Source organism: Heterocephalus glaber, unplaced genomic scaffold, assembly GCF_053883595.1.
Source record: "Heterocephalus glaber isolate CG9 unplaced genomic scaffold, H.glaber_assembly_v1.0 deba00000347, whole genome shotgun sequence".
NCBI lineage: Eukaryota > Metazoa > Chordata > Mammalia > Rodentia > Bathyergidae > Heterocephalus > Heterocephalus glaber.
Genome location: NW_028258143.1, coordinates 31,797,025 through 31,807,516, shown reverse-complemented (window position 1 = coordinate 31,807,516; position 10,492 = coordinate 31,797,025).

Genomic DNA, 10,492 nt, shown 5'->3' with positions numbered 1-10,492 from the left:
TCAACCTGCTTCATCTTATATCTTTAGCCTAAATGGTAGACTGATAGCAATGTTTGGAAGTGGGAGGCCAGTGCTGTGTAGCCATTCTGTAACCCCACAAGCTGGATTTGCTGGATCTTGTATTTCTCCTGGTGTTTTCCCATCTGTCCTGTCTGATGCTTATCAAACACAGAGTTCACAAGAGGGCCTCCTTCCTTGTGGATGAGCAGAGCTGCCGCCTGGATGTGCTTTAGTTTGCTCAAGTCTGGGAGGTGAGACTTCTGGGCTCTGGGTACTTCCTGTCTCATCCAGGATCAGCAAGCTACTGCTGCTCTGCATGAGTAAAGGCCACAAAGTGGATGTGGGGGATTCAAGCAGCTAGCTCCATGTGGACGAAGCAGAGAAAATGAGGATCACTGATCAGCATGAGGTAGATCCCTACAGCCTGACCTGAAGGAGGAACAGCAGCATGACATGACAGGAGACACACAGATGGATGTATAATCTGTCTCCTTCCCATCATCCATACCCCTATCAAACCCAACATGAATGTGGGGTGTGAATGCACATAAACACTTTCTCACACTGGACTTGGTGCTTGTCCCAGCTTCTTGTGGCAAATCCGATTTGACATGGCCTGCACAGTGATGCTACCTTCCCTGTCCTGACTGCTAGGCCTCACTGTACCCCATCCTGCCTTGCTCTGGGGAGGTGGAAGAGCCTGAGTGGTGGAGTGGTTTGAGGCTGATTGGAGAATGGAGCTTCATTCTCTAGTCTGTGAGGCAGATGGACTGGCCCTCTGGGCTCTGTTCCATATCTGACATAGATACCCCAGCAGCTTGCAGCCCACCAGGGACTGAGAATGCTACCTCTTTCTACTTTTGAATGAAAAAGTGAAATCCTGCTAGACCAGTCCTGGGCACTCCTCAGGGGCAGTTGGGATACCCAGCAGTCTCATGTCCTGTATACTCTTTGCCCTAGAAACTGTGGGGCTGGATGAGTTGTTTTTACTTGGTAAGGCTCTGGCCTTAAAATAACATGAGTATTCAGAAACAGGACATCCCTACAGCTGGCCAGCTTTTACCTTCTCTGTAGGTTCACTGGAAAATAGTAGCAGCAGCAGCAGCAGCAGCAGCAGAACCTTTCAGGTTTTATGTGCTGCTAAGTGGTGAAGGCCTGTGGGCCTCTGAAATGGCCTGAAGATCCTGGCATGCATCAGTGCTCACATTTTCCTACCTGAATCAATGGAGTCTGCAGATTTATTTTAATGCAGTACGTATGGGTGCAACATCTATTAGTCATTTTCTCATTTTCCCAAGACATCTTTAATGTAAGCACATTCTATGCCAGACATTGCACTGGGAAGACAGCGGGGGATATGATGAACAAAGCCACAGACACTGGCCTCAGGGAGCTCAGCATCTGTGGGGGGCCAATGAGCACTGATTAAGTAATCAAGAGAGTGCAAGTGAATTACAAACAGTGCTGAATACCACGGAATATGGCACTGGCACTTGAGCTCAGAGCCAAAGCATACAGTGCCTTGGCTAAGTGAATGCAAATGTCGCTTACACCACACTGACCATGTTCTGGCTGCTGTTCTCAGTGACTTATGACAGTAACTCCCAGAGACTCAATGAAGCTCCAGAACAAGGACTGCTTGGAGTGACCAACTCACAAATGACAGGAGCGGCAGAGTGGGGACTGGAATCCAAATCCAGTAGCAGGTTAGATCTGCAGTTCAGGTGCCTGGCTGCAGGGCTCTGCTACAATACTATGAAGTGGAGGAGGAGACAGAAACACAGACAGAGGGACAGAGAGACAGAGGGAAGGGTAGTGGAAGAAACTCTTAACACATATTTGCAACTTAAAAATTTTCTTCACTAACAAATCCAACATAGCACATACAAACATACCTTGTATTTCAAGTTCTAGATCACCCTAATAAATTGGGTATTGCAATAAAGTGAGTCCCATGAATTTTTTTGCTTCCCAATGCATATAAATGTGTGTTCATGCCATATCATGGTTTATTAAGTGTGTAATAACATTTTGACTAAAATAATGTAATACCTCAATTTAAAATACTTTATTATTGAAAAGTCTAATGACCACCTGAGCTTTCAGTGAGTAATCTCTTCCCTGGTGGAGGGTCTTGCCCATACTGCTGGTTGCTGACCTAGTAGGGTGCAGGTGCTCAAGGCAACGTGCATGTGGTGATTCCTAAAAATGACAATCAACTTGCCATTTCCAACATCTGCTCCCTTCACAAAAGGTTTCTCCAAAGCATGCAATCCTCTTAGAGAGCATTTTACCTGCAGTGGAACTTCTTCAAAAACAGAACTCAATCCTCTGCAGTCCACTGCTGCTTTATCAACTAAGTTTATGTAATATTCTACCCCTTGTCCTTTAACAATGTTCACAGTGTCTCCACAGGAGTAGATTCCATCTTAAAAAATTATCTTTTCTTAACAACAAGAAGCACCCCCCCTTCCATTAACATTTTACACGGAGATGGCAGCCATCCAGGCACACCTTCAGGGTCCACTTCTAGTTCTTTTATTATTTTCACTACACCTGCAGTTCCTTCCATCACTGAAGTCTTGAACTCCTCTAATTCCTTCTCCGTGAAAGTTAGAATCAACTTCTTTCAAACTCCTGTAAAAGTTGATATTTTGATCTCTTCCCGTGAGTCCTGAATGTTTTTATGACAGCTGCAATGGTCAATCCTTTCCACAAGGTTTCCAATTTACTTTGACCAGATCCATCAAAGGAATCACTATCAGTCGCGCAGAACACGCTGAATCAGCCCGCTGCAGACAGGCAGGTCTGTGCATGCCCTACTGAGGTCCCGAGTTGCGAGGAACATGCCAAATCAGTCCTCTGCAGACAGGCCGGTCTGCGGACATCCTACCAAGGCCCCAGGTCATGCAGAACACACTGAATCAGCTCCCCGAGGACAGGCAGTCATCTGGTTCCACACTACAAAGACACAGAGGACACCGGACCACCAGACCACGGTACTGAGTCCCGCTGCTCCCAGCCCAGAGGTAGGGGCTTCTGAGCCATCATCCCACTGCTCCTGGACCAGAGGAAGGGGCTTCCCAGCCAACATCCCTCCCACTTCTCCCAGCCCACAGGAAAGGGCTTTTGGGCCACCATCCCTACTGCTGCTCCCGGCCCCTGTCCCACCTCTCCCCGCTCAGAGGAGATAATCTGTGCAGGTGCCATCAGCCCCTCCCCCAGTCAAAATAAGAAAACATGTAAATAAGTCTCAAAACAAGACTTCCAGATCACCTACAGCAACCCCAAAGGGAAATGAGATGGAACACTCTGATACTCAACCACCTGGACCCACTGAACTGGCAACAAAAGAAGATGTGGAAAAAATGAAATCAGACATAATTTCTCAGATAACAGGAGAAATTGTGCCCCTAGTGCAAGACATGATTAATAAATCTAGAGAGGAGCTCAGGAACATGTTGGAATCCCAACATAAGAAACAAATGGAATCCATAAAACAGGTGCAAAAAAATTTCCAGAACATGAAAAACTCCATTGAAAGTCTACAAAGCAGAATGAGCCAATGTGAGGACAGAATTTCAGATATAGAAGATAGGATTGCAATTAGTGACCAGGAAAAGAAAAATTGCTACAAAATTATAAGGGAACATGAGAAATCAATTCAGCAACTGCTAGATGATGCAAAAAAAGAATAACATAAGACTGATTGGGCTCAATGAAGAAACAGGAGAGAGTGGAGATGACATAAAAAAAATCTCTTCACAGAAATAATGGCCGAAAACTTCCCAAGCAGAGGAAAAGAGCTTGACATACAGATAAGTGAGGCATATAAGACTCCAAATAGCCTTGATCAAAAAATATCTACACAGAGGCATATAATTGTTAAGATTCCAGAAACTCAACACACAAAAAAAGTTCTACACGCAGTTAGAGAAAAGAAACAAATCACATACAAAGGAAAGCCCATCAGAATCACAGGAGACTTCTCAACACAAATCATCAAGGCAAGAAGAGCTTGGAGTGACATATTCCAAACCCTAAAAGAAAACAGCCTCCAACCCAGATTGATGTACCCTGCAAAACTATCTTTCAAAATGGATGGAGAAATAAGATACTTTCATGACAAAGAGTACCTTAGGAACTTTGTGAATACCAAACCAGCACTCCAAAGAATTTTACACAATATCCTAGGAACAGACATTGAGGATCACAACCCCAGGAAGTAAAGCAGAGTGAACCCATCTGGCATGACAAGAAATTAAATGTAAAAGAGGAGAACTCAACAAAAAGAAAAGCCATGGCAATGACAAGTCAATACATTTCAGTTATAACCATCAATTAATGGTCTCAATTCACCAATCAAAAGAAATAGACTGGCAGAGTGGGTCAAGAAGCCCAATCCAACAATATGCTGCATACAAGAAACACACTTAATTCAAAAGGAAACTCATAGACTGAAAGTTAAAGGGTGGAAAACAATACTCCATGCAACAGGAACCTGAAAAAAAGCAGGAGTAGCTATCCTCTTTTCAGATCAAGTAGATTTCAAACCAAGACTGATTAAGAGAGACAAAGAAGGACACTACATCCTTGTAAAGGGAAGAATCCAAGAGGAAGAGATGACAATCATAAATATCTATGCACCAAACACTAGTGCACCCAACTATATAAAACAAACACTAACGGACATGAAAAGTCATATATGCACTAATACAATTGTAGTGGGGGACCTCAATACCCCACCCCACTGTCACAAATAGATAGATCAACTAGACAAAAAGTAAGTAATGAAATACTAGAACTCAATCGAGTTCTTGAACAAATGAACTTAACAGATGTTTACAGAGTCTTCCACCCCACAAAATCAGAATACACATTCTTCTCAGCTGCACATGGGTCATTCTCCAAAATAGACCACATATTCACACATAGAACATGTTAAAGTAAGTGCAAAGGAAATCAAGTTATCCCCTGTATATTATCAGACCATAGTGTGATGAAATTGGAGATCCATAGCAAAAGAAACTAAAAAAATTTCATAAACACATGGAAATTGAACAACACACTTCAGAATAACCAATGGGTCACAGAGGAAACTCAAGAAGAAATCAGACAGTTCCTTCAATTCAATGACAATGACAATACAACATATCAGAATCTATGGGGCACAATGAAAGCAGTCTTACGAGGGAAATTCATAGCAGTGAATACGCATATTAGGAAAACAGAACGAGCCCAATTAAAAAACCTGATTCTGAACTTCAAGCTTCTAGAAAAAGAAGAGCAGGACAACCCCAAAGCTCATACAAGGGAGGAAATGATAAAGATCAGAGGAGAAATCAATGCAATGGAGACTAAGAGAAGGATACAAAAAATCAATGAAGCCAAGAGTTGGTTCTTCGAAAGAATCAACAAAATTGACAAACCCTTAGCCAACCTTGTCAGAAAAAGGAAAGAAAAGGCCCAAATCCATGCAAATAGAAATGAAAATAGTGAAATTACGACAGACCCAGCAGAAATCCAGAGGATCATCAATACCTACTTCCAGAACCTATACACCAATAAGATGGACAACACAGAAGAAATGGTAAGATTCCTAGATACATATGAATTACCAAAGATGAATGAAGAAGACCTAAAAATTCTGAACAACCCAATATCAACCAATGAAATTGAAAATGTAATTAAAAACTTGTCAACTAAGAAAAGCCTGGGCCCTGATGGCTTCACTGTTGAATTCTACAAGACATTTAGAGAGGAATTGCTGCCACTGCTGTTTAAACTCTTCAATGAAATTGAAAGGGAAGTAATGCTCCAAAATTAAGTCCTGGAAGCAAGCATCACCTTGATCCCCAAAGCAGAGAAAGACCCAACCAAAAAGGAGAACTATAGGTCAATATCACTAATGAACATAGATGTAAAAATCCTTAATAAGATATTGCCAAATAGAATGCAGAAGATCATCAAGAAGATCATACACCCTAATCAAGTGGGATTCATCCGAGGGATGCAGGGATGGTTCAACATATGCAAATCAATCAATGTAATACACTATATCAATAGAGCTAAGGACAAAAACCATACGATTATCTCTATAGATGCAGAAAAAGCATTTGACAAAATCCAACATGCATTTATGATAAAGATCCTACAAAAAATTGGAATAGATGGTCTCTACCTCAAACTGATAAAAGCCATCTATGAAAAACCTACAGCCAATATTATACTAAATGGTCAAAAACTGAAATCCTTCACACTAAAATCAAGAACAAGACAAGGATGTCCACTATCACCACTCCTGTTCAGTATAGCCTTGGAAACATTAGCCACAGCAATTAGACAAGAGAAAGAAAGAAAAGGAATAAAGATAGGAAATGAAGAAGTCAAATTGTCATTGTTTGCAGATGACATGATACTCTATAGAGAAGACCCCAAGAACTCCACCAAAAGTCTTCTAGACTTAATAACCAAATTCAGTCAAGTAGCTGGTTACAAGGTCAACACACAAAAATCAATAGCTTTCCTCTACACGAATGGCAGACTCACTGAGAGAGAAATAGGGCCAATAATTCCTTTCACAACAGCATCCAAAAAACTGAAATACCTAGGAATCAACCTAAAGAAAGAAATCAAAGACCTCTTCTCTGAAAACTATGGCACTCTGAAAAGAGTGATTGAAGATGATATCAGAAAATGGGCAGACATCCCCTGCACCTGGGTAGGAAGGATTAATATAGTGAAAATGGCCATATTTCCAAAACTGCTATATAGATTTAATGCAATTCCAATTGAGATCCCAGCAGCATACTTCATGGACCTTGAGAAAACAATCCAAAAATTCATTTGGAACAAGAACAGACCCAGAATAGCAAAAGCAATTCTAGGTAACAGAGACATGGCAGGGGGTATCACAATCCCCAACCTGCAACTCTACTACAAAGCTACTGTGATAAAAACAGCATGGTACTGGCAAAGAAACAGACCTGAAGACCAGTGGAACAGATTATAAGATGTAGAAACAACACCAGACACACCCAGCCATCTCATCTTCGATAAAGGAGCCAAACACCCTCACTGGAGGAAAGATAGCCTCTTTAATAAATGGTGCTGGAAAAATTGGGCTTCAACTTGAAAAGATTAAAACTAGACCTATATCTCTCACCATGCACTAAACTAAAATCAAAATGGATTAAAGATCTAAATATTAAAATAGAAACTCTGAACCAGTTGGAATAGAGGTTAGGTAGAACCCTTGAAGACATCAGTGTAGGAAAAGATTTTATGAACCAAACCTCAGTTGCCCATGAACTAGCACAAACAATCAACAAGTGGGATCTCTTCTTATTAACAGGCTTCTGCACAGCTAGAGAAACCACCAGCGTTGTGAAGAGACAACCCACAATGTGGGAAAACATCTTCACCTGCTCTTACACAGACAAAGGTGTACTATCTTGAATCCATAAAGAACTTAAAAAGATCAGAACTCTCAAATTTAAAGACCCAATCTGAAAATGGGCATCTGAAATGAATAGACATTTCTCACACAAAGAAGTAGAAATAGCAAATAAATACATGAAAAATGTTCAACATCACTGGTCATTCAAGAGATGCAAATGAAAACAACACTGAGATTCCACTTCACTCCAGAACGAGTGGTTGCTATCATGAAATCAACCAATAGCAAATGCTAGCAGGGTTGTGGGGAAAGAGGAACCCTGCTCCACTGCTGGTGGTAGTATAGACTGGTGCAAGCACTGTGGAAATCAGTATGGAGATACCTCAAAGAACTAGGATTGGAAGTCTCATTTGACCCTGCTATTCCAGTGCTGGGGATCTTCCCCAAAGAATTGAAAGAATCATACCACAGTGATATATGTGTGCCCATGTTCATAGCAGCACAGTTTGTGATGGCTAAAACTTGGAAACAGCCCAAATGCCCATCAACTGGAGACTGGATTAAAAAATTGTGGTTTTTAAATAAAATGGAGTACTACTCAGCCATCAAAAATGAGAAATTAGAGACATTTATAGCTAAGTGGATGCACATTGAAGTGATACTATTAAGTGAAATAAATAGGACACACATGTATAAATACCGAATTCTTTCTCTGGTGTGAGAAACTGAACGTGTAAATAAGGACTATAATAGGTAATGGGAAATAGGAAGAAAAGGGGCAAAGGGGAAGGGAGTGGGAGTGCTAGGGGAAAGGATAGAAGGGAATGGGATTAATATGAGAAAATGGGAAAATAGGAACAAAATCTTACTAAATAGGGAGGACTGGAGGGGTTGAAGGGAGGGCTGGGCAAGGGTGAAAAATAAGAATCAAGAGAGACTATGTAAAGGTGCAAATTTCCAATGATGAATGTCATTATATTGTATACCTAAAATGTGACAATGATTAGAATGAATAATTGATAATGCAAAATAGGAAGAAAAGGTCTAAAAGGGTAGGGTTAGTGGGAGGGGCAGGGGAAAGGAAAGAAGGGAAAGGAAAAATGCTGAGAAATGGAAAAAATGGAAATAAAGTCTTTGTAAATAGGGAAGGGTGGAGGGGGTGAAGGGAGGGCTAGGAATGGGGAAAAAATAAGAACCAAGGTGCATTATATAAAGGTACAATTCCCAATGAGAAATGTAATTGTGTTGTATACCTAGAATGTACCAATAAAAGAATTTAATAAAAAAAAAGGAATCACTATCAATGGCAGTATTGCCTTACAAAACATGTCTCCAAAGAAAAAGACTTGAAAGTTGAGTTACTGCTTGACCCTTGCACTGAGGATAGATGTTGTATTAGCAGATCTGAAAATGAAATTTATTGTTTTACACCTCTGTCAACTTACTTGTGGGTAACTGGATGCATGGTCAGTGAACAATAACATTTAGGAATCTCTCTCTCTCTCTCTCTCAATCTCTCTCTCTCTCTCTCTCTCTCTCTCTCTCTCTCTCTCTCTCTCTCTCCCCCCTCCCTCCCTCCCTCTCTTGAGCAGTAGGTCTCAAGAGTGGGCTGAAAATATTCAGTAACCTATGTTGTAAACAGATGTGCTGTCATATAGGCTTTTTGGTTCCATTTACAGAGCACAGGCAGAGTAGATTTTATATAATTTTTAAGGGTTTAATATAATTCTTAGGATTTTCAAATGGTAAATGGTAAATGAGCACTGGCTTCAACTTCTAGTCACCAGCTGTGCTGCCTTCTAGCAAGAAGCTTAGATAGTCCTTTGAAGATCTGAAGTCAGGCATTGACTTCTCTCTAGCTGTGGAAGTCCTAGGTGGCACCTTCTTCCAAGAGAAGGTTGCTTCACTTAAACTGAAAATCTGTTATTTACTGTGGCCACCATCACCAGTCATCTCACCTAGAAATTCTGAATCACTTGTTGCAGTTTCATTGCCAGAAGTTGTTGTTTCCCCCTGCCCTTTGCTCTTAGGAAGATGGCCTTCTTCCTTACACCTCATGAACCAACCTTTTTCAGCTTCAAACTTTCCTTTGCAGCTTCCCTGCCTTTCTCAGCCTTCGAATAACTGAAGAGAGTGAAGGTTTTGCTCTGGACAGGGCTTTGGATTAAGGGAATGTTGTGGCTGGTTCGATCTTCTACCTGGACCACTAAACCTTTCTCCATATGAGCAGCAAGGCTGCTTTTCTCTCCTCATTCACGTGTTGACTGGAGTAGCGTAAATGACCTTTTCCTTGGCATTCACAACTTGGCTAACTGATACAAGAAGCCTAGCTTTATGCCTGTCATGGCTCTTAACATGTGTTCTTCACTCAGTCATTCCTGGTGTTTTATTTAAAGTGACAAACATACAAATCTTCCTTTTACTCAGACACTTAGAGACCATTGTTAATTGGCCTAATTTTAATATCATTGCATGTTAGAGAACAGGGAAGCCCAAGAGGTGGGAGAGACATGAGTATGGCCAGTTGGTAGGTGGTCAGAACACACACAGCATTCATCTATGACTTCACTGTCATGTGACTGCAGTTTGAGGCACCCCAAAATAATTATAATAGCAACATCAAAGATCTGATCACAGATCACTATAACACATATAATAATAACAAAATATTTTGAACTATTATAAGAATTACCAAAATGGAATACATTTCCCTACAGAGACATAAAATGAGCACATCCTGTTAGAAAATTGATACAGGGAGTTGTTGGATGCAAAGTTGCCTCAAACATTCAATTTGTGAAAAACACAGTATCTGCAAAGTACAATAAAGTAAGCACAGTAAAATGAGGTGTGCCTTTATTTTCATCTAGTCCAGAGCTTAAGTCAGGGTCTACACATTTTCCATTGACTGTAACTCCTCTGTGAGACCTATGTCTTGCATCCTCAATTGGCCAAACAAAACAGAAAAGGCTACCAACTAGAGGAGGTTGTTAGAGTGAGGGGTGCTGTCTACCTTCTGCAATGCCTCTCACTTTCCCCTGCTGTCGTGGAAGAGCTTGATCCTGATCTGGATCTCACTGTGCTCTCAGATGG